Source organism: Anser anser (assembly GCF_964211835.1).
Source record: "Anser anser genome assembly, chromosome: 19".
Taxonomy (NCBI): Eukaryota; Metazoa; Chordata; class Aves; order Anseriformes; family Anatidae; genus Anser; species Anser anser.
Genome location: NC_139740.1, coordinates 1344336 through 1369944, shown reverse-complemented (window position 1 = coordinate 1369944; position 25609 = coordinate 1344336). Strand labels below are relative to the sequence as shown.

Genomic DNA, 25609 nt, shown 5'->3' with positions numbered 1-25609 from the left:
ACCCATAAGAAACCAGAAGATAGTAGGAGGACTTTTGTGGCTAGAATGACGGGGAATAGTTCTGTGGGTGGCCCTAGGGCGCTTGGGTTTAGGAATATGATGGCTGTAAGTGTATTTATTAGCATAATGTTCGCATATTCAGCTAGGAAGAATAAGGCGAAGGGTCCTGCGGCGTATTCAACGTTAAACCCTGAGACTAGCTCAGATTCACCCTCTGTGAGGTCAAAAGGAGCTCGGTTTGTCTCTGCTAGGGTGGATACGTATCATATTATTGCTAGGGGTCATGAGGAGAAAATGAAGTATAGAGGCTCCTGTGCGACGGCAAAGGAGCTGAGTGTGTAGCTTCCGCTTAGTATGATTATTGATAGCAGGATTATGGCCAGTGTCACTTCGTATGAAATGGTCTGTGCTACTGCCCGTAGGGCTCCGATTAGTGCGTATTTTGAGTTCGAGGCTCAGCCTGATCATAGGACTGAGTAGACGGCTAGGCTTGACATGGCTATTAGGAAGAGAACTCCGAGGTTTAGATCTGCTAGGGGAAATGGGAGTGGTAGTGGTGCTCAAGTGGTGAGGGCTAGGACAAGGGCTAGTATTGGTATCAGAATGAATAGAAGTGGGGAAGAGGTAGAGGGTCGGATGGGCTCTTTGGTAAATAGTTTCAGTCCGTCCGCAAATGGTTGAAGTAGGCCAAAAGGCCCGACAACGTTAGGGCCTTTGCGGGATTGTATGTAGCTTAGGATTTTCCGTTCTACTAGGGTTAGGAAGGCTACGGCAATCAGGATTGGGATGATGTATAGGAGGGATATAATGAGGCAGCTTAGTGTTGTTATTTGAATCATGGGTGAAGCTAGGGAGAGGATTTGAACCTCTGGGGAAAGGGCTTAAGCCTTCTGCACTTGCCGGGCTCTGCCACTCTAGCTGGTCCTTTTCTAGGATTGAAAGTGGTGGGGGAAGGCCCTCTTCACGGTTTAGTTGGTTTCACTGCTTAGAGGGGGGGGGCGTGCTTGTGGTATTGGCCCCACTTTCCCGGTCCTTTCGTACTGGGGAGAGTGTGTCATAGATAGAAACCGACCTGGATTGCTCCGGTCTGAACTCAGATCACGTAGGACTGTTAATCGTTGAACAAACGAACCCTTAATAGCGGCTGCACCATTAGGATGTCCTGATCCAACATCGAGGTCGTAAACCCCCCTGTCGATATGGGCTCTTGAGGGGGATTGCGCTGTTATCCCTGGGGTAGCTTGGTCCATTAATCAATTATATTGGGTCTGGTCACTGTTAGCACTTTGAGGGGTAGCTCTAGGTAAAGAGGTATGGTCTTGTTTTTGGAGGATTTGTTCTCCTCCAAGGTCGCCCCAACCGAAAAATATCGACCAGGCTCTGCGATGGTAGTGGCCCCAGTGGGGTTGATTGAGGATTCGCGGTGGTCGTTGATTTTTAAGTTCCACAGGGTCTTCTCGTCTTATGTTCACATCCCCGCTTTTGCACGGGGAGATCAATTTCACTGATTATCTGTGAGAGACAGTTAAGACCTCGTTTAGCCATTCATACAAGTCTCGATTTATGGGACAATTGATTGCGCTACCTTTGCACGGTTAGGATACTGCGGCCGTTAAACCTAAGTCACCGGGCAGGCATCACCTTCAATACTTGTTTAATTTGCTGAAGGCTATGTTTTTGGTAAACAGTCGGGCCTTATTAATTTGCCGAGTTCCTTTCACAGATTTTAATCGCTCTTATAGGCGCTCCTGAGTCGGGTTAACAGGGTTAGTTAATACGTGGTCTTGTAGGGGTTTTTGTATCTGTCTAGGTCTGTTAATAATGTTTCTATGTAAGCTTGCGCCATTAGAGGGGTGTGGCCCTGAGTTACTTATTTTAGCATTAATTCTCCTATATTCATAGGTTGACCTGTTTGTGATAAGGGAATCATCTTATTTTGGTATTTTTAGGTGGTGGAGCTTTGACGTACTCTTTTTTGATGGCTGCTTTAGGGCCCACGGTAGGATCAGTAGTAAGAATTATCCGCTAGTCGAGGTTGTGTCCTTTTTTAATGGAGCTGTCCCTCCATTAAATAGCTCTTAATCATCTCATTAGGGTTCAGGATGTCCGGTAGGGAGGATTAAGGGGGAACTTAGATTCGTTTCACAGGTAACCAGCTATCACCCAGCTCGGTTGGCTTTTCACCTCTACTGACAAGTCATCCCACTCTTTTGCAACAGAGACGGGTTCGCTCTCTTTAACTGCTTGAAAGTAGCTCGCTTGGGTTTCGGGGGGGCAAACTTTAGTTCACTTTGCTTGGTTGTTCTCGCTAAACCATGATGCAAAAGGTACAAGGGTTGATCTTTGCTGTCTGTCGCTTTGATTGTTTCACTGCTATTTCATCTTTCCCTTACGGTACTGGGGTCTCTATCGCGTCTAAGTGTCTTTTCTATCGCCTATACTAAGACTGTAAAATGCTTTACTTTAATTAGTTTAGTAAATTCTTTAGTTTTGGTGTACTATTTGTGTGGTTGAGCTAGAGGGGGGGCTTCAAGACGATCCGGTCTAGTAGATATCTTTCAGGTGTAAGCTGAGTGCTTTGGTGTTATAGCTACGTCTTGATATTCTAAGTACACCTTCCGGTACACTTACCTTGTTACGACTTACCTCATCTTCAGCGTATTTATGGTATTAGTTATGTGGGATGTGGCTTCTGAGGAGGGTGACGGGCGGTATGTACGTGCCCCAGGGCCGGCTTAAAGTAGGCTCTATTGTCCCACTTTACTGCTAAATCCGCCTTCCAGAAGTGGTTTCACGCTTCTTTCCGTGTGCCCTATGAATAGGGAATGTAGCCCATTTCTTCCACTCCATAGGCTATACCTTGACCTGTCTTATTAGCGGGGTGCTATTGTGTCCACTGTTGTGCTCTCATTCGAGGTGGGCTGGCGATGGCGGTATGTAGGCTGTGTTGGCAAGGGGTGGTTGGGTTAATCGGGGATTATCGATTGTAGAACAGGCTCCTCTAGGTGGGTTTGGGGCACCGCCAAGTCCTTAGAGTTTTAAGCGTTTGTGCTCGTAGTTCTCTGGCGGATACTTCGGTAAAGTAAGTATCAAGATTTAGGGCCAGGCATAGTGGGGTATCTAATCCCAGTTTGGGCCCTGGCTTTCGTGGGTTTAAATCAGTCGTTAGTTCCTAAGATCATCTTAATGGTGTGTTTAGGTGCATCTTGGGCTTATGACAGCTCAGTTGCATTTTGATCTTAGTTAGCTAGGATAGGCATTTTACCACTCTTTACGCCGTGTCAATAGGACGGTTGATTTGGGTTTCTTGTATGACCGCGGTGGCTGGCACAAGATTTACCAGCCCTTGAAGTTAGGCTGTTGCTATAACTAAGTCAAGTTTGCACTCATTGCTTAATGTTAATTACTGCTGAATACCCGTGGGGGCGTGGCTTAGCGAGGCGTCTTGGGCTACTACTTGGGTGTGCCTGATACCCGCTCCTCAAGGCCTGTATGGGGGTAGGTGGTCGAGGGCGTTTACACTGGGGCGCGGATACTTGCATGTATATATTTAGCAAAAACCAACCGTAAGGTTAGGACTAAGTCTTTTGTCCGCAGGCATGTTTTATGCCATCTTGGCAACTTCAGTGCCATGCTTTGTGTTAAGCTATGTGGACGGGGGTGTGGTTAGCTGATAGTTGAGTGGTGAGTGAGAGTGAAGTATATGAAATTATTGCTTGTGTTTACTATTTTTAGTACTGGAGTTTCTCTAATAAGTTTAAGTTATTTTGTATGTGTTTGTGTGTATATATACATCGTTCCGATGATGTCATGGAAGGGATGATTAATGGAGTTTTAGAGGTAGTTTGCTGGGATTGGGCGATGAAGGTTTATGCTACATGGTGGTTAGCGAAAGTTTACTGGTTTAGTTTGTGAAGCGCAGGGGTTGCGCTTAATGATTTGTTGTTTTGTGCTATGTCCAACGAGCATTCATCCAATAGCCCCATTTAACCCGGAGGGTGGAGGTAACATTAACTGAATGTGGTCAAAGTGCATCAGTGTCAGGATGATTCCCCATATACGCCAACCGTCTCATCGAGGGACCCTTGAAATATAGGATAGGCCGTGAGGCAGGTGTGTCCAGGCTTAGATTGTGGGACCCCCGAGATCACTGGGAATAGCCACCTGTGAGGTAACCCCGGAAAAAATAAGAGGAACCAGAGGCGCCAAAAAGCTGGAACATGCCGCGATTACGCATTGAGAAGGTGAAAGTACTCACAGATGCCACTTTGAAGGGCAAGGAGGGGTGAGTGAACCCAATGGATGGCCCTGACCGAGGAACCAGAGGCGCAAAAATGTGAGGAGGGCGAGGGGTTTAGGGGGAACGTATGGGCCTGAAGCTAGTCATACCGGACATTATGTGCAACGGGTTGCTGATTTCACGTGAGGAGTACGATTAATAAATCCGTCTGATACGAACTGCATGAGATATGTGGTGGAGAGTTGTTGTTGGAGCATGTCCTGTGAGCATTCATTAAAATGGGGTCTTGTTATGCGCTTGAGTGGAGTTGTATTGGGTGTTGTGGGGTATGGTCCTAGAACATTCATGCCGGGTGGTTTGGTAGGAGTGTGTTTAAGGGTTTAATGGCCGTGTACATGTATGGGTTTAGCACCTGCTTATAAGATAGTCCGTATATAATGTATATTACTGGTACTATAGTATGTATGTATATGGGGTATATAAATTTATGCACGAATATGCATAACCAAATACCCCCGCCTCGGGGGGGAAGGGGGGGGGGGGTTAAGCATAATGGCATAGATGGGGTAGAATTATTGGGGGCTTGCGGTTAGTTCCTGTAGTTGAGAACAATGGCGGCTTTTCGAGCCGCAGGCCTCGGGTAGTGTCCGGGCAGGAATAATGACTTATTTTATGTTTTTTTTAGGGATTTGCTTTGCGGTGGGTGTTTTGGGTGTGGCGTCGAATCCTTCGCCGTATTATGGGGTTGTTGGTTTGGTGTTAGCGTCTGTGGCGGGGTGCGGGTGGTTGCTGGGCCTTGGGGTTTCGTTCGTGGCTTTAGTGCTGTTTATGGTGTATTTGGGGGGTATGCTGGTGGTGTTTGTTTATTCAGTAGCTTTAGCAGCGGAGCCTTTCCCTGGGGCTTGGGGGGATTGACGGGTGATTGGATGTGCAGTAGCGTTTGTGGCAATTGTTTTTGGGGGGTTGGTGTTTGGGGGGTTTATGGGGGCTTGGAAGTTCGGGGTTTCTACTGTGAATAATGTTGGGGTGTTTGTTGTTCGGTCGGATTTTAGTGGAGTTTCCATGTTTTATTCACATGGGGCAGGGATGTTTTTAGTGGCGGGTTGGGGGCTGTTGTTGACTTTGTTTGTTGTATTGGAGCTTGTGCGGGGGTTGTCGCGGGGTGCTATTCGGGCGGTTTAGGGGTCAGGGTCAGAGAATAGTTTATTGAAAATGCCAGCTTTGGGAGCTGGAGATAAAGGTTTGAGTCCTTTTTTTCTGAGTTTGGGGTACTCTAAGAAGTGGTAAGTCTTCAATCTTTGGTTTACAAGACCAATGTTTTTATAAACTATTAGAGTATTTAGCAGTTGAGTATTTTGTTTTCTAGGGCGCTTGCGGCGGGGAGGAGAAATAGGGGGATAGTGAAGTAGGCGATTGAAGCGAGTTGGCCGATGATGATGAATGGGTGTTCGACGGGTTGGCTTCCTACTCATGTTAGGACGAGGAGGTCGGCGACTAGTACTCAGAATAGGAGCTGGGAGAGTGGTCGGAATGTTATTGCTCGTTGTTTTGATTTGTGCAGGAATGGGATTAGGAATAGGATCAGTACGGAGGCGGCCAGTGCTAATACGCCTCCTAGTTTATTTGGGATTGAACGTAGGATGGCGTAGGCGAATAGGAAGTATCATTCTGGCTTGATGTGTGGTGGGGTTACTAGCGGGTTTGCTGGGGTGAAGTTTTCTGGGTCTCCCAGGAGGTTAACCGCTCATGCTTCTTTCTTATGAGACGTTAGTAAACCAATTACATAGCCTTGTCAAGACTAAATCACAGGTAAAAATCCTGTACATCTCATGTGGCCAACCACTCCCAACTAGGATTCCAAGACGCCTCATCACCCATCATAGAAGAACTCGTTGAATTCCACGACCACGCCCTAATCGTTGCCCTAGCTATCTGCAGCCTAGTTCTCTACCTTTTAGCCCACATACTAACAGAAAAACTCTCGTCCAATGCTGTAGACGCCCAAGAAGTAGAGCTGATCTGGACAATCCTACCTGCTATCGTCCTGGTACTCCTCGCCCTCCCATCCCTACAAATCCTCTACATAATGGACGAAATCGACGAACCAGACCTCACCCTAAAAGCCATCGGCCACCAATGATACTGAAGCTACGAATACACAGACTTCAAAGACCTATCATTCGACTCCTACATTGTGCCCACCCCAGACTTACCCAACGGCCACTTCCGACTGCTAGAAGTTGACCACCGCGTAGTTATCCCAATAGAATCCCCCATCCGCGTGATCATTACTGCAGGAGACGTACTCCACTCCTGAGCAGTCCCAACGCTCGGAGTTAAAACAGACGCAATCCCAGGCCGACTAAACCAAACTTCATTCATTACCACCCGGCCTGGGATTTTTTACGGACAATGCTCAGAAATTTGCGGGGCTAATCACAGCTACATACCCATTGTAGTAGAATCAACCCCACTCCCACATTTCGAGGCCTGATCGTCCCTTCTATCATCATCCTAATCATTAAGAAGCTATGCAACAGCACTAGCCTTTTAAGCTAGCCAAAGAGGGACTTCCCCCTCCTTAATGATATGCCACAGCTTAACCCCGCACCATGATTTTCAATCATAATTATAACCTGATTAACCCTAGCACTCCTCATCCAACCAAAACTACTAGCCTTCACCACAACCAACCCCCCATCAAATAAGACCTCCCTCACTACCAAACCCACACCATGATCCTGACCATGAACCTAAGCTTCTTTGACCAATTTTCCAGCCCCAATCTATTTGGCATCCCCTTAATCCTACTATCCCTACTCTTCCCAGCCCTACTATTCCCGTCCCCAAACAACCGATGAATCAACAACCGCCTTTCTACTATCCAAACATGACTCCTTCACCTAATCACAAAACAACTAATAGTCCCACTCAACAAAAATGGCCACAAATGAGCCATAATATTTACATCCCTAATAATCATACTTCTTACAATCAACCTTCTAGGCCTCCTTCCATATACATTCACCCCAACCACCCAACTATCTATGAACATAGCCCTAGCCTTCCCACTATGGCTCGCCACACTACTAACAGGCATGTTTAACCATGTACGTGCCCCAGGGCCGGCTTAAAGTAGGCTCTATTGTCCCACTTTACTGCTAAATCCGCCTTCCAGAAGTGGTTTCACGCTTCTTTCCGTGTGCCCTATGAATAGGGAATGTAGCCCATTTCTTCCACTCCATAGGCTATACCTTGACCTGTCTTATTAGCGGGGTGCTATTGTGTCCACTGTTGTGCTCTCATTCGAGGTGGGCTGGCGATGGCGGTATGTAGGCTGTGTTGGCAAGGGGTGGTTGGGTTAATCGGGGATTATCGATTGTAGAACAGGCTCCTCTAGGTGGGTTTGGGGCACCGCCAAGTCCTTAGAGTTTTAAGCGTTTGTGCTCGTAGTTCTCTGGCGGATACTTCGGTAAAGTAAGTATCAAGATTTAGGGCCAGGCATAGTGGGGTATCTAATCCCAGTTTGGGCCCTGGCTTTCGTGGGTTTAAATCAGTCGTTAGTTCCTAAGATCATCTTAATGGTGTGTTTAGGTGCATCTTGGGCTTATGACAGCTCAGTTGCATTTTGATCTTAGTTAGCTAGGATAGGCATTTTACCACTCTTTACGCCGTGTCAATAGGACGGTTGATTTGGGTTTCTTGTATGACCGCGGTGGCTGGCACAAGATTTACCAACCCTTGAAGTTAGGCTGTTGCTATAACTAAGTCAAGTTTGCACTCATTGCTTAATGTTAATTACTGCTGAATACCCGTGGGGGCGTGGCTTAGCGAGGCGTCTTGGGCTACTACTTGGGTGTGCCTGATACCCGCTCCTCAAGGCCTGTATGGGGGTAGGTGGTCGAGGGCGTTTACACTGGGGCGCGGATACTTGCATGTATATATTTAGCAAAAACCAACCGTAAGGTTAGGACTAAGTCTTTTGTCCGCAGGCATGTTTTATGCCATCTTGGCAACTTCAGTGCCATGCTTTGTGTTAAGCTATGTGGACGGGGGTGTGGTTAGCTGATAGTTGAGTGGTGAGTGAGAGTGAAGTATATGAAATTATTGCTTGTGTTTACTATTTTTAGTACTGGAGTTTCTCTAATAAGTTTAAGTTATTTTGTATGTGTTTGTGTGTATATATACATCGTTCCGATGATGTCATGGAAGGGATGATTAATGGAGTTTTAGAGGTAGTTTGCTGGGATTGGGCGATGAAGGTTTATGCTACATGGTGGTTAGCGAAAGTTTACTGGTTTAGTTTGTGAAGCGCAGGGGTTGCGCTTAATGATTTGTTGTTTTGTGCTATGTCCAACGAGCATTCATCCAATAGCCCCATTTAACCCGGAGGGTGGAGGTAACATTAACTGAATGTGGTCAAAGTGCATCAGTGTCAGGATGATTCCCCATATACGCCAACCGTCTCATCGAGGGACCCTTGAAATATAGGATAGGCCGTGAGGCAGGTGTGTCCAGGCTTAGATTGTGGGACCCCCGAGATCACTGGGAATAGCCACCTGTGAGGTAACCCCGGAAAAAATAAGAGGAACCAGAGGCGCCAAAAAGCTGGAACATGCCGCGATTACGCATTGAGAAGGTGAAAGTACTCACAGATGCCACTTTGAAGGGCAAGGAGGGGTGAGTGAACCCAATGGATGGCCCTGACCGAGGAACCAGAGGCGCAAAAATGTGAGGAGGGCGAGGGGTTTAGGGGGAACGTATGGGCCTGAAGCTAGTCATACCGGACATTATGTGCAACGGGTTGCTGATTTCACGTGAGGAGTACGATTAATAAATCCGTCTGATACGAACTGCATGAGATATGTGGTGGAGAGTTGTTGTTGGAGCATGTCCTGTGAGCATTCATTAAAATGGGGTCTTGTTATGCGCTTGAGTGGAGTTGTATTGGGTGTTGTGGGGTATGGTCCTAGAACATTCATGCCGGGTGGTTTGGTAGGAGTGTGTTTAAGGGTTTAATGGCCGTGTACATGTATGGGTTTAGCACCTGCTTATAAGATAGTCCGTATATAATGTATATTACTGGTACTATAGTATGTATGTATATGGGGTATATAAATTTATGCACGAATATGCATAACCAAATACCCCCGCCTCGGGGGGGAAGGGGGGGGGGGGTTAAGCATAATGGCATAGATGGGGTAGAATTATTGGGGGCTTGCGGTTAGTTCCTGTAGTTGAGAACAATGGCGGCTTTTCGAGCCGCAGGCCTCGGGTAGTGTCCGGGCAGGAATAATGACTTATTTTATGTTTTTTTTAGGGATTTGCTTTGCGGTGGGTGTTTTGGGTGTGGCGTCGAATCCTTCGCCGTATTATGGGGTTGTTGGTTTGGTGTTAGCGTCTGTGGCGGGGTGCGGGTGGTTGCTGGGCCTTGGGGTTTCGTTCGTGGCTTTAGTGCTGTTTATGGTGTATTTGGGGGGTATGCTGGTGGTGTTTGTTTATTCAGTAGCTTTAGCAGCGGAGCCTTTCCCTGGGGCTTGGGGGGATTGACGGGTGATTGGATGTGCAGTAGCGTTTGTGGCAATTGTTTTTGGGGGGTTGGTGTTTGGGGGGTTTATGGGGGCTTGGAAGTTCGGGGTTTCTACTGTGAATAATGTTGGGGTGTTTGTTGTTCGGTCGGATTTTAGTGGAGTTTCCATGTTTTATTCACATGGGGCAGGGATGTTTTTAGTGGCGGGTTGGGGGCTGTTGTTGACTTTGTTTGTTGTATTGGAGCTTGTGCGGGGGTTGTCGCGGGGTGCTATTCGGGCGGTTTAGGGGTCAGGGTCAGAGAATAGTTTATTGAAAATGCCAGCTTTGGGAGCTGGAGATAAAGGTTTGAGTCCTTTTTTTCTGAGTTTGGGGTACTCTAAGAAGTGGTAAGTCTTCAATCTTTGGTTTACAAGACCAATGTTTTTATAAACTATTAGAGTATTTAGCAGTTGAGTATTTTGTTTTCTAGGGCGCTTGCGGCGGGGAGGAGAAATAGGGGGATAGTGAAGTAGGCGATTGAAGCGAGTTGGCCGATGATGATGAATGGGTGTTCGACGGGTTGGCTTCCTACTCATGTTAGGACGAGGAGGTCGGCGACTAGTACTCAGAATAGGAGCTGGGAGAGTGGTCGGAATGTTATTGCTCGTTGTTTTGATTTGTGCAGGAATGGGATTAGGAATAGGATCAGTACGGAGGCGGCCAGTGCTAATACGCCTCCTAGTTTATTTGGGATTGAACGTAGGATGGCGTAGGCGAATAGGAAGTATCATTCTGGCTTGATGTGTGGTGGGGTTACTAGCGGGTTTGCTGGGGTGAAGTTTTCTGGGTCTCCCAGGAGGTTAACCGCTCATGCTTCTTTCTTATGAGACGTTAGTAAACCAATTACATAGCCTTGTCAAGACTAAATCACAGGTAAAAATCCTGTACATCTCATGTGGCCAACCACTCCCAACTAGGATTCCAAGACGCCTCATCACCCATCATAGAAGAACTCGTTGAATTCCACGACCACGCCCTAATCGTTGCCCTAGCTATCTGCAGCCTAGTTCTCTACCTTTTAGCCCACATACTAACAGAAAAACTCTCGTCCAATGCTGTAGACGCCCAAGAAGTAGAGCTGATCTGGACAATCCTACCTGCTATCGTCCTGGTACTCCTCGCCCTCCCATCCCTACAAATCCTCTACATAATGGACAAAATCGACGAACCAGACCTCACCCTAAAAGCCATCGGCCACCAATGATACTGAAGCTACGAATACACAGACTTCAAAGACCTATCATTCGACTCCTACATAGTGCCCACCCCAGACTTACCCAACGGCCACTTCCGACTGCTAGAAGTTGACCACCGCGTAGTTATCCCAATAGAATCCCCCATCCGCGTGATCATTACTGCAGGAGACGTACTCCACTCCTGAGCAGTCCCAACGCTCGGAGTTAAAACAGACGCAATCCCAGGCCGACTAAACCAAACTTCATTCATTACCACCCGGCCTGGGATTTTTTACGGACAATGCTCAGAAATTTGCGGGGCTAATCACAGCTACATACCCATTGTAGTAGAATCAACCCCACTCCCACATTTCGAGGCCTGATCGTCCCTTCTATCATCATCCTAATCATTAAGAAGCTATGCAACAGCACTAGCCTTTTAAGCTAGCCAAAGAGGGACTTCCCCCTCCTTAATGATATGCCACAGCTTAACCCCGCACCATGATTTTCAATCATAATTATAACCTGATTAACCCTAGCACTCCTCATCCAACCAAAACTACTAGCCTTCACCACAACCAACCCCCCATCAAATAAGACCTCCCTCACTACCAAACCCACACCATGATCCTGACCATGAACCTAAGCTTCTTTGACCAATTTTCCAGCCCCAATCTATTTGGCATCCCCTTAATCCTACTATCCCTACTCTTCCCAGCCCTACTATTCCCGTCCCCAAACAACCGATGAATCAACAACCGCCTTTCTACTATCCAAACATGACTCCTTCACCTAATCACAAAACAACTAATAGTCCCACTCAACAAAAATGGCCACAAATGAGCCATAATATTTACATCCCTAATAATCATACTTCTTACAATCAACCTTCTAGGCCTCCTTCCATATACATTCACCCCAACCACCCAACTATCTATGAACATAGCCCTAGCCTTCCCACTATGGCTCGCCACACTACTAACAGGCCTACGAAACCAACCATCAGCCTCTTTAGCCCACCTATTACCCGAAGGTACCCCTACACCCCTAATCCCCGCACTAATCCTGATCGAAACAACCAGCCTACTAATCCGCCCCCTAGCCCTCGGAGTCCGCCTTACAGCCAACCTTACAGCAGGACACTTACTCATCCAACTCATCTCTACAGCCTCCATTGCATTAATACCCACCCTTCCTGCAGTATCCATCCTAACAATAATCATCCTACTACTCCTAACCATCCTAGAAGTAGCAGTAGCCATAATCCAGGCCTACGTCTTCGTGCTCCTTCTAAGCCTATACTTACAAGAAAACATCTAATGGCACACCAAGCACACTCATACCACATAGTTGACCCAAGCCCTTGACCAATCTTCGGGGCAGCCGCCGCCCTACTCACAACCTCAGGATTAATCATGTGATTCCACTACAACTCATCCATACTACTAACCCTAGGCCTCATCTCAATACTCCTAGTAATACTCCAATGATGACGAGACATTGTACGAGAAAGCACCTTCCAAGGCCATCACACTCCCACAGTCCAAAAAGGCCTACGATACGGCATAATCCTTTTCATCACATCCGAAGCATTCTTCTTCTTAGGGTTCTTCTGAGCGTTCTTCCACTCGAGCCTGGCCCCAACCCCAGAACTAGGAGGCCAATGACCCCCAACAGGAATTAAACCACTCAACCCGATAGAAGTCCCCCTACTAAACACAGCCATCCTACTAGCCTCAGGCGTTACCGTAACGTGAGCCCATCACAGCATCACAGAAGGAAACCGAAAACACGCCATCCACGCCCTAACCCTAACGATCCTCCTGGGATTCTACTTCACAGCCCTACAAGCAATAGAATACCACGAAGCCCCATTCTCAATCGCCGATAGCGTCTACGGATCTACCTTCTTCGTTGCCACTGGATTCCACGGACTCCACGTAATCATCGGATCCTCCTTCCTGACCGTCTGCCTCTTCCGACTGATCAAGTTCCACTTTACATCAGACCACCACTTCGGATTCGAGGCAGCAGCCTGATACTGACACTTCGTAGACGTCATCTGACTATTCCTCTACATAACCATCTACTGATGAGGATCTTGCTCTTCTAGTATATTAATTACAATTGACTTCCAATCTCTAGAATCTGGTATAAACCCAGAGGAGAGCAATGAACGCACTCATGTTCATATTCGCCCTATCATCAATCCTAAGCGCCGCCCTAACCGCATTAAACTTCTGACTCGCCCAAATAAACCCCGACTCAGAGAAACTCTCACCGTACGAATGTGGATTCGACCCACTTGGATCTGCTCGATTACCATTCTCAGTCCGATTCTTCCTCAGTAGCCATCCTGTTCGTCCTATTCGACCTAGAAATCGCCCTCCTACTCCCCCTGCCATGAGCCGTCCAACTCCAATCCCCCCTAATGACCCTCACCTGAACTGTAGTGATCCTCCTTCTCCTAACACTCGGACTGGCCTACGAGTGAATTCAAGGGGGCCTAGAATGAGCAGAATAACAGAAAGTTAGTCTAACCAAAAAGATAGCTGGTTTCGACCCAGCAGATTACAGCCAACCCTGTAACTTTTTTATGTCGCCCCTACATTTAAGCTTCTACTCAGCCTTCATTTTCAGCGGACTAGGGCTAGCCTTCCACCGAACCCACCTAGTATCCGCCCTACTATGCCTTGAAAGCATAATATTATCGATATTCGTAGGCCTATCAATATGATCCATCGAAAACCAAGTCTCCTCATTCACCATGGTACCAATTCTCATGCTAACCTTCTCAGCGTGTGAGGCGGGCACAGGCCTGGCCATCCTAGTAGCCTCCACCCGCACACATGGCTCCGACCATCTACACAACCTAAACCTCCTGCAATGCTAAAAATCATCCTACCCACAATCATACTTCTTCCAACAGCCCTGCTGTCTCCACCAAAATTTCTATGGACTAACACCACCTTATACAGCCTCCTAATCGCTGCCCTAAGCCTACAGTGATTAATCCCAACCTACTACCCCTACAAATTTTTATCCAACTGAACAGGAATTGACCAAATCTCATCCCCCCTCCTAGTACTATCCTGCTGACTACTCCCACTCATAATCATAGCAAGCCAAAACCACCTGCAACAAGAACCCCTACAACGCAAACGAATCTTTATCTCAACCTTAGTCGCAGTCCAGCCATTCATCCTACTAGCCTTTTCCACCACAGAACTAGCACTATTTTACATCTCATTTGAAGCAACCCTCATTCCCACCCTAATCTTAATCACCCGATGGGGGAACCAACCAGAACGCCTAAGCGCTGGCATCTACCTGCTATTCTACACGCCAGTAAGCTCTCTACCCCTGCTAATCACAATCATACACCTATACGTGAAAATTGGCACCCTGCACCTGCCAACCCTACAACTAACCCACCCAACCCTATCCACCTCATGGACAGGAATACTATCAGGTCTAGCACTGCTCATAGCATTCATAGTAAAAGCCCCACTATACGGCCTACACCTCTGACTGCCAAAAGCCCACGTAGAAGCACCCATCGCAGGCTCAATACTCCTCGCCGCCCTACTACTAAAGCTAGGAGGATACGGAATTATACGAGTCACTCTATTTATGGGCCCACTGTCCAACCTCCTGCACTACCCCTTCCTAACCCTGGCCCTATGAGGCGCCCTAATGACTAGCTCAATCTGCCTACGACAGACAGACCTAAAATCACTAATCGCTTATTCATCCGTTAGCCACATAGGCCTAGTTATCGCCGCAGGAATAATCCAAACCCACTGATCATTCTCAGGGGCAATGATCCTAATAATTTCCCATGGACTAACTTCCTCCATACTATTCTGCCTAGCCAACACAAACTATGAACGTACGCACAGCCGAATTCTACTACTCACACGAGGCCTACAACCTCTCCTACCACTCATAGCTACCTGATGATTGCTGGCCAATCTAACAAACATAGCCTTACCCCCAACAACAAACCTCATAGCAGAGCTAACCATTATAATCACCTTATTCAACTGATCTGCCTTCACGATCATCCTAACAGGAATCGCAACCCTACTAACCGCCTCCTACACCTTATTCATACTACTAATGACCCAACGAGGCTCAATCCCCTCCCACATCACATCTATGCAAAACTCAACCACGCGAGAACACCTGCTCATAACACTCCACATTATCCCAATATTCCTCCTAATCCTCAAACCCGAACTGATCTCCGGAATCCCCTCATGCAAGTATAGTTTAAACCAAACATTAGACTGTGATTCTAAGAATAGAAGTTCAAACCTTCTTACCTGCCGAGGGGAGGGTTTAACCAACAAGAGCTGCTAACTCTTACATCTGAGCCTAAAACCTCAGCCCCCTTACTTTTAAAGGATAACAGCAATCCACTGGTCTTAGGAACCACCCATCTTGGTGCAAATCCAAGTAAAAGGAGTGAACCCCACACTACTAATCAACTCCCTCACACTACTCACGCTGACAATCCTCCTAACCCCAATCATCCTGCCATTTCTATTTAAAAACTTTAAAAACACCCCACAAGCCACCACCCGCGCTGTTAAAACCGCATTCCTAATTAGCCTAGCCCCTACAACCGCATTCATCTACTCGGGAGTAGAATCTGTCACCTGCCACTGGGAGTGAAAATTCATTATAAACTTTAAAATCCCCCTGAGCCTAAAAATAGACCAATACTCAATAACATTTCTTCCAATCGCCCTATTTGTAACATGATCAATCCTACAATTCGCCATATGATACATGGCCTCAGAGCCATACGTAACAAAATTTTTCACCTACCTACTGACATTCCTAGTCGCCATACTCCTCCTAACAACCGCAAACAACATATTCCTCCTATTCGTAGGCTGGGAAGGAGTACGAATCATGTCCTTCCTTCTCATCGGCTGATGACAAGGCCGAGCAGATGCCAACACCGCCGCCCTACGAGCCGTAATCTACAACCGAATCGGAGACATCGGACTGATCCTGAGCATAGCATGACTAGCTTCAACATTCAACACCTGAGAGATCCAACAAGCCGTACACCCCCACCAAACCCCAATCCTCCCCCTCATAGGATTAATCCTCGCAGCCGCAGGAAAATCCGCCCAATTTGGACTCCACCCATGACTGCCCGCAGCAATAGAAGGCCCCACCCCAGTATCAGCCCTACTGCACTCCAGTACCATAGTAGTAGCCGGAATCTTCCTGCTCATCCGCATGCACCCCCTGCTAGCCACCAACCAGACAGCCCTAACTGCCTGCCTATGCCTAGGTGCTCTATCAACCCTATTCGCTGCCACATGCGCCCTAACCCAAAATGACATCAAAAAAATCATTGCTTTCTCAACATCCAGCCAACTAGGACTAATAATAGTCACTATCGGACTAAACCTCCCACAACTAGCCTTCCTACACATCTCAACCCATGCCTTCTTTAAAGCCATACTATTCCTATGCTCAGGGTCTATCATCCACAACCTAAACGGAGAACAAGATATCCGAAAGATAGGAGGCCTACAGAAAATACTCCCAGTCACTACTTCCTGCCTAACCATCGGAAACCTGGCGCTGATAGGAACCCCATTCCTAGCCGGATTCTACTCAAAAGACCTCATCATCGAAAGCTTAAACACATCATACCTAAATACTTGAGCCCTACTCCTAACCCTTATAGCCACAGCATTCACCACAACCTACAGCATCCGCATAACCATCCTAGTCCAAGCTGGACAAACCCGAATCCCCCCAATAGTATCAATAAACGAAAACAACCCACTAATCACCGCCCCCCTAACCCGACTCGCCCTAGGCAGCATTACAGCAGGAATAATCATTACCTCTTTCATCACACCAACCAAAACCCCCCCAATAACCATACCCCTTATCACCAAAACCGCTGCCATCCTCATAACAATCCTAGGAATCATCCTAGGCCCCTCATGTACAGGGCCACACCCCTCTAATGGCGCAAGCTTACATAGAAACATTATTAACAGACCTAGACAGATACAAAAACCCCTACAAGACCACGTATTAACTAACCCTGTTAACCCGACTCAGGAGCGCCTATAAGAGCGATTAAAATCTGTGAAAGGAACTCGGCAAATTAATAAGGCCCGACTGTTTACCAAAAACATAGCCTTCAGCAAATTAAACATGTATTGAAGGTGATGCCTGCCCGGTGACTTAGGTTTAACGGCCGCGGTATCCTAACCGTGCAAAGGTAGCGCAATCAATTGTCCCATAAATCGAGACTTGTATGAATGGCTAAACGAGGTCTTAACTGTCTCTCACAGATAATCAGTGAAATTGATCTCCCCGTGCAAAAGCGGGGATGTGAACATAAGACGAGAAGACCCTGTGGAACTTAAAAATCAACGACCACCGCGAATCCTCAATCAACCCCACTGGGGCCACTACCATCGCAGAGCCTGGTCGATATTTTTCGGTTGGGGCGACCTTGGAGGAGAACAAATCCTCCAAAAACAAGACCATACCTCTTTACCTAGAGCTACCCCTCAAAGTGCTAACAGTGACCAGACCCAATATAATTGATTAATGGACCAAGCTACCCCAGGGATAACAGCGCAATCCCCCTCAAGAGCCCATATCGACAGGGGGGTTTACGACCTCGATGTTGGATCAGGACATCCTAATGGTGCAGCCGCTATTAAGGGTTCGTTTGTTCAACGATTAACAGTCCTACGTGATCTGAGTTCAGACCGGAGCAATCCAGGTCGGTTTCTATCTATGACACACTCTCCCCAGTACGAAAGGACCGGGAAAGTGGGGCCAATACCACAAGCACGCCCCCCCCCTCTAAGCAGTGAAACCAACTAAACCGTGAAGAGGGCCTTCCCCCACCACTTTCAATCCTAGAAAAGGACCAGCTAGAGTGGCAGAGCCCGGCAAGTGCAGAAGGCTTAAGCCCTTTCCCCAGAGGTTCAAATCCTCTCCCTAGCTTCACCCATGATTCAAATAACAACACTAAGCTGCCTCGTTATATCCCTCCTATACATCATCCCAATCCTGATTGCAGTAGCCTTCCTAACCCTAGTAGAACGGAAAATCCTAAGCTACATACAATCCCGCAAAGGCCCTAACGTTGTCGGGCCTTTTGGCCTACTTCAACCATTTGCGGACGGACTGAAACTATTTACCAAAGAGCCCATCCGACCCTCTACCTCTTCCCCACTTCTATTCATTCTGATACCAATACTAGCCCTTGTCCTAGCCCTCACCACTTGAGCACCACTACCACTCCCATTTCCCCTAGCAGATCTAAACCTCGGAGTTCTCTTCCTAATAGCCATGTCAAGCCTAGCCGTCTACTCAGTCCTATGATCAGGCTGAGCCTCGAACTCAAAATACGCACTAATCGGAGCCCTACGGGCAGTAGCACAGACCATTTCATACGAAGTGACACTGGCCATAATCCTGCTATCAATAATCATACTAAGCGGAAGCTACACACTCAGCTCCTTTGCCATCGCACAGGAGCCTCTATACTTCATTTTCTCCTCATGACCCCTAGCAATAATATGATACGTATCCACCCTAGCAGAGACAAACCGAGCTCACAGAGGGTGAATCTGAGCTAGTCTCAGGGTTTAACGTTGAATACGCCGCAGGACCCTTCGCCTTATTCTTCCTAGCTGAATATGCGAACATTATGCTAATAAATACACTTACAGCCATCATATTCCTAAACCCAAGCGCCCTAGGGCCACCCACAGAACTATTCCCCGTCATCCTAGCCACAAAAGTCCTCCTACTATCTTCTGGTTTCTTATGGGTCCGAGCTTCATACCCACGATTCCGATATGACCAACTAATGCACCTACTATGAAAAAACTTCCTACCCCTCACACTAGCTCTGTGCCTCTGACACATCAGCATACCTATCTGCTATGCAGGCCTACCTCCTTACATAAGGAAATGTGCCTGAACTACAAAGGGTCACTATGATAAAGTGAACATAGAGGTATAACAGCCCTCTCATTTCCTGTTGACCTTAGAAAAGTAGGAATTGAACCCACACAAGAGAAATCAAAATTCTCCATACTTCCCTTATATTATTTTCTAGTAGAGTCAGCTAATCAAGCTATCGGGCCCATACCCCGAAAATGATGGTTTAACCCCCTCCTCTACTAATGAACCCTTACGCGACCCCAATCATAACCTTCAGCCTCATCTTGGGCACCACAATCACAATTTCCAGCAACCACTGAGTTCTGGCCTGGACAGGACTGGAGATCAACGCACTAGCCATCATTCCCCTAATTGCCAAATCCCACCACCCACGAGCAGTAGAAGCCGCAACGAAATACTTCCTAACCCAAGCAGCTGCTTCCGCCCTGGTCCTATTCTCTAGCATAACCAATGCCTGAGTCACCGGCCAATGAGACATCACACAAATAAACCACCCAACCTCCTGTCTACTACTGACAGCAGCAATCGCTATTAAACTGGGCCTAGTGCCATTTCACTTCTGATTCCCAGAAGTACTACAAGGATCGCCACTAATAACAGCCCTGCTACTCTCGACCCTCATAAAATTCCCCCCACTAACCCTGCTCCTACTAACATCCAAATCCCTCGACCCAGCTCTACTCACCGCCATGGCCCTAGCCTCAACAGCACTAGGAGGCTGAATAGGACTGAACCAAACACAAACACGCAAAATCCTAGCCTTCTCGTCCATCTCCCACTTAGGCTGAATCGCCATCATCCTAGTTTACAGCCCCAAATTGGCCTTACTTACCTTCTACCTATACACAATCATAACATCAGCCGTATTCCTAGCCCTTAACAAAATCAAAGCCCTTAACCTATCCATGATCACAACCTCATGAACAAAAACCCCAGTGCTAAACGCCACCCTAATACTAGTACTTTTATCCCTAGCAGGCCTCCCCCCATTAACAGGCTTTATACCAAAGTGACTTATCATCCAAGAACTAACTAAACAGGAAATAACACCAGCAGCCATGGCAATTGCCATGCTATCACTGCTCAGCCTCTTCTTCTACCTACGCCTCGCATACCACTCAACAATTACCCTTCCCCCCAACTCCTCTAACCACATAAAACAATGATACACTAGCAAAGCCCCAAGCACACCTACTGCGGTCCTTGCCTCACTATCAATCCTCTTACTTCCCCTGTCCCCAATAATACATGCCATTGTCTAGAAACTTAGGATAACACCCCAAACCGAAGGCCTTCAAAGCCTTAAATAAGAGTTAAACCCTCTTAGTTTCTGCACATTAAGACTTACAGAATATTAACCTGTATCTTCTGAATGCAAGTCAGACGCTTTAATTAAGCTAAAGCCTCCCTAGACAGATGGGCTTCGATCCCACAAAACTCTAGTTAACAGCTAAATGCCTAAACCAATTGGCTTCTGCCTACAAAGACCCTGACGCACCCTAGTGCGCATCGATGAGCTTGCAACTCAACATGAATTTCACTACAGAGCCGATAAGAAGAGGAATTAAACCTCTTTAAAAGGACTACAGCCTAACGCTTCAACACTCAGCCATCTTACCCGTCACCTTCATCAACCGATGACTATTTTCCACTAACCATAAGGATATTGGCACCCTGTACCTCATCTTCGGGGCATGAGCAGGAATAGTCGGCACCGCACTCAGCCTATTAATCCGCGCAGAACTAGGACAACCAGGAACTCTCCTAGGCGACGACCAAATTTACAATGTAATCGTTACCGCTCACGCCTTTGTAATAATCTTCTTTATAGTCATACCCATCATGATCGGAGGATTCGGCAACTGATTAGTCCCCCTCATAATCGGTGCCCCCGACATAGCATTCCCGCGAATAAACAACATAAGCTTTTGACTCCTCCCCCCATCATTCCTCCTCCTACTAGCCTCATCCACTGTAGAAGCTGGCGCCGGCACAGGCTGAACTGTCTACCCTCCCCTAGCAGGTAACCTTGCCCACGCCGGAGCTTCAGTAGACCTGGCTATCTTCTCACTCCACTTAGCCGGTATCTCCTCCATCCTTGGGGCCATCAACTTTATCACCACAGCCATCAACATAAAACCCCCCGCACTCTCACAATACCAAACCCCACTATTTGTCTGATCCGTACTAATTACCGCCATCCTACTCCTTCTATCACTCCCCGTACTCGCCGCCGGTATTACAATATTACTAACTGATCGAAACCTAAACACCACATTCTTCGACCCCGCTGGAGGAGGAGACCCAATCCTGTACCAACACCTATTCTGATTCTTCGGACACCCAGAAGTCTATATTCTGATCCTACCGGGGTTCGGAATCATCTCACACGTAGTCACGTACTACTCAGGCAAAAAGGAGCCCTTCGGCTACATGGGAATAGTCTGAGCCATACTATCCATCGGCTTCCTAGGATTCATCGTCTGAGCTCACCACATGTTTACAGTAGGAATAGACGTTGATACCCGAGCCTACTTTACATCAGCCACTATAATCATTGCCATCCCTACCGGAATCAAAGTATTTAGCTGACTAGCCACCCTGCACGGAGGAACAATCAAATGAGACCCCCCCAATACTATGAGCTCTAGGATTTATCTTCCTATTTACCATCGGAGGATTAACAGGAATCGTTCTTGCAAACTCTTCCCTAGACATCGCCCTGCACGACACGTACTACGTAGTTGCCCACTTCCACTACGTCCTATCCATAGGCGCCGTCTTTGCCATTCTAGCAGGATTTACTCACTGATTCCCACTACTCACTGGGTTTACCCTACACCAAACATGAGCAAAAGCCCACTTCGGGGTAATATTTACAGGAGTAAACCTAACGTTCTTCCCCCAGCACTTCCTAGGCCTAGCAGGAATACCCCGACGATACTCGGACTATCCCGACGCCTACACACTATGAAACACCATTTCCTCCATCGGCTCCCTAATCTCAATAGTAGCCGTAATCATACTAATATTCATCATCTGAGAAGCCTTTTCGGTCAAACGAAAAGTCCTACAACCAGAACTAACTACCACAAACGTTGAATGAATCCACGGCTGCCCTCCCCCATACCATACTTTCGAGGAACCGGCCTTCGTCCAAGTACAAGAAAGGAAGGAATCGAACCCTCACATGCTGGTTTCAAGCCAACTGCATTAACCGCTCATGCTTCTTTCTTATGAGACGTTAGTAAACCAATTACATAGCCTTGTCAAGACTAAATCACAGGTAAAAATCCTGTACATCTCATGTGGCCAACCACTCCCAACTAGGATTCCAAGACGCCTCATCACCCATCATAGAAGAACTCGTTGAATTCCACGACCACGCCCTAATCGTTGCCCTAGCTATCTGCAGCCTAGTTCTCTACCTTTTAGCCCACATACTAACAGAAAAACTCTCGTCCAATGCTGTAGACGCCCAAGAAGTAGAGCTGATCTGGACAATCCTACCTGCTATCGTCCTGGTACTCCTCGCCCTCCCATCCCTACAAATCCTCTACATAATGGACAAAATCGACGAACCAGACCTCACCCTAAAAGCCATCGGCCACCAATGATACTGAAGCTACGAATACACAGACTTCAAAGACCTATCATTCGACTCCTACATAGTGCCCACCCCAGACTTACCCAACGGCCACTTCCGACTGCTAGAAGTTGACCACCGCGTAGTTATCCCAATAGAATCCCCCATCCGCGTGATCATTACTGCAGGAGACGTACTCCACTCCTGAGCAGTCCCAACGCTCGGAGTTAAAACAGACGCAATCCCAGGCCGACTAAACCAAACTTCATTCATTACCACCCGGCCTGGGATTTTTTACGGACAATGCTCAGAAATTTGCGGGGCTAATCACAGCTACATACCCATTGTAGTAGAATCAACCCCACTCCCACATTTCGAGGCCTGATCGTCCCTTCTATCATCATCCTAATCATTAAGAAGCTATGCAACAGCACTAGCCTTTTAAGCTAGCCAAAGAGGGACTTCCCCCTCCTTAATGATATGCCACAGCTTAACCCCGCACCATGATTTTCAATCATAATTATAACCTGATTAACCCTAGCACTCCTCATCCAACCAAAACTACTAGCCTTCACCACAACCAACCCCCCATCAAATAAGACCTCCCTCACTACCAAACCCACACCATGATCCTGACCATGAACCTAAGCTTCTTTGACCAATTTTCCAGCCCCAATCTATTTGGCATCCCCTTAATCCTACTATCCCTACTCTTCCCAGCCCTACTATTCCCGTCCCCAAACAACCGATGAATCAACAACCGCCTTTCTACTATCCAAACATGACTCCTTCACCTAATCACAAAACAACTAATAGTCCCACTCAACAAAAATGGCCACAAATGAGCCATAATATTTACATCCCTAATAATCATACTTCTTACAATCAACCTTCTAGGCCTCCTTCCATATACATTCACCCCAACCACCCAACTATCTATGAACATAGCCCTAGCCTTCCCACTATGGCTCGCCACACTACTAACAGGCCTACGAAACCAACCATCAGCCTCTTTAGCCCACCTATTACCCGAAGGTACCCCTACACCCCTAATCCCCGCACTAATCCTGATCGAAACAACCAGCCTACTAATCCGCCCCCTAGCCCTCGGAGTCCGCCTTACAGCCAACCTTACAGCAGGACACTTACTCATCCAACTCATCTCTACAGCCTCCATTGCATTAATACCCACCCTTCCTGCAGTATCCATCCTAACAATAATCATCCTACTACTCCTAACCATCCTAGAAGTAGCAGTAGCCATAATCCAGGCCTACGTCTTCGTGCTCCTTCTAAGCCTATACTTACAAGAAAACATCTAATGGCACACCAAGCACACTCATACCACATAGTTGACCCAAGCCCTTGACCAATCTTCGGGGCAGCCGCCGCCCTACTCACAACCTCAGGATTAATCATGTGATTCCACTACAACTCATCCATACTACTAACCCTAGGCCTCATCTCAATACTCCTAGTAATACTCCAATGATGACGAGACATTGTACGAGAAAGCACCTTCCAAGGCCATCACACTCCCACAGTCCAAAAAGGCCTACGATACGGCATAATCCTTTTCATCACATCCGAAGCATTCTTCTTCTTAGGGTTCTTCTGAGCGTCTTCCACTCGAGCCTGGCCCCAACCCCAGAACTAGGAGGCCAATGACCCCCAACAGGAATTAAACCACTCAACCCGATAGAAGTCCCCCTACTAAACACAGCCATCCTACTAGCCTCAGGCGTTACCGTAACGTGAGCCCATCACAGCATCACAGAAGGAAACCGAAAACACGCCATCCACGCCCTAACCCTAACGATCCTCCTGGGATTCTACTTCACAGCCCTACAAGCAATAGAATACCACGAAGCCCCATTCTCAATCGCCGATAGCGTCTACGGATCTACCTTCTTCGTTGCCACTGGATTCCACGGACTCCACGTAATCATCGGATCCTCCTTCCTGACCGTCTGCCTCTTCCGACTGATCAAGTTCCACTTTACATCAGACCACCACTTCGGATTCGAGGCAGCAGCCTGATACTGACACTTCGTAGACGTCATCTGACTATTCCTCTACATAACCATCTACTGATGAGGATCTTGCTCTTCTAGTATATTAATTACAATTGACTTCCAATCTCTAGAATCTGGTATAAACCCAGAGGAGAGCAATGAACGCACTCATGTTCATATTCGCCCTATCATCAATCCTAAGCGCCGCCCTAACCGCATTAAACTTCTGACTCGCCCAAATAAACCCCGACTCAGAGAAACTCTCACCGTACGAATGTGGATTCGACCCACTTGGATCTGCTCGATTACCATTCTCAGTCCGATTCTTCCTCAGTAGCCATCCTGTTCGTCCTATTCGACCTAGAAATCGCCCTCCTACTCCCCCTGCCATGAGCCGTCCAACTCCAATCCCCCCTAATGACCCTCACCTGAACTGTAGTGATCCTCCTTCTCCTAACACTCGGACTGGCCTACGAGTGAATTCAAGGGGGCCTAGAATGAGCAGAATAACAGAAAGTTAGTCTAACCAAAAAGATAGCTGGTTTCGACCCAGCAGATTACAGCCAACCCTGTAACTTTCTTATGTCGCCCCTACATTTAAGCTTCTACTCAGCCTTCATTTTCAGCGGACTAGGACTAGCCTTCCACCGAACCCACCTAGTATCCGCCCTACTATGCCTTGAAAGCATAATATTATCGATATTCGTAGGCCTATCAATATGATCCATCGAAAACCAAGTCTCCTCATTCACCATGGTACCAATTCTCATGCTAACCTTCTCAGCGTGTGAGGCGGGCACAGGCCTGGCCATCCTAGTAGCCTCCACCCGCACACATGGCTCCGACCATCTACACAACCTAAACCTCCTGCAATGCTAAAAATCATCCTACCCACAATCATACTTCTTCCAACAGCCCTGCTGTCTCCACCAAAATTTCTATGGACTAACACCACCTTATACAGCCTCCTAATCGCTGCCCTAAGCCTACAGTGATTAATCCCAACCTACTACCCCTACAAATTTTTATCCAACTGAACAGGAATTGA

At 47.3% G+C, this 25609-nt stretch overlaps 2 long non-coding RNA genes across 2 annotated transcripts in view; both read left to right on the top strand.

The window, feature by feature from the left end:
• LOC310884031 overlaps positions 1–25609 on the top strand; it is a 145999-nt gene that overhangs the window by 6161 nt on the left and 114229 nt on the right. The window lies entirely within an intron of this gene.
• The window catches only part of LOC310884032, a 134627-nt gene continuing 112686 nt past the window's right edge, over positions 3669–25609 (top strand). The window contains exon 1 of the long non-coding RNA XR_014573989.1: positions 3669–5975. This is a non-coding gene — a long non-coding RNA (uncharacterized lncRNA). The remainder of the gene's footprint in view (positions 5976–25609) is intronic.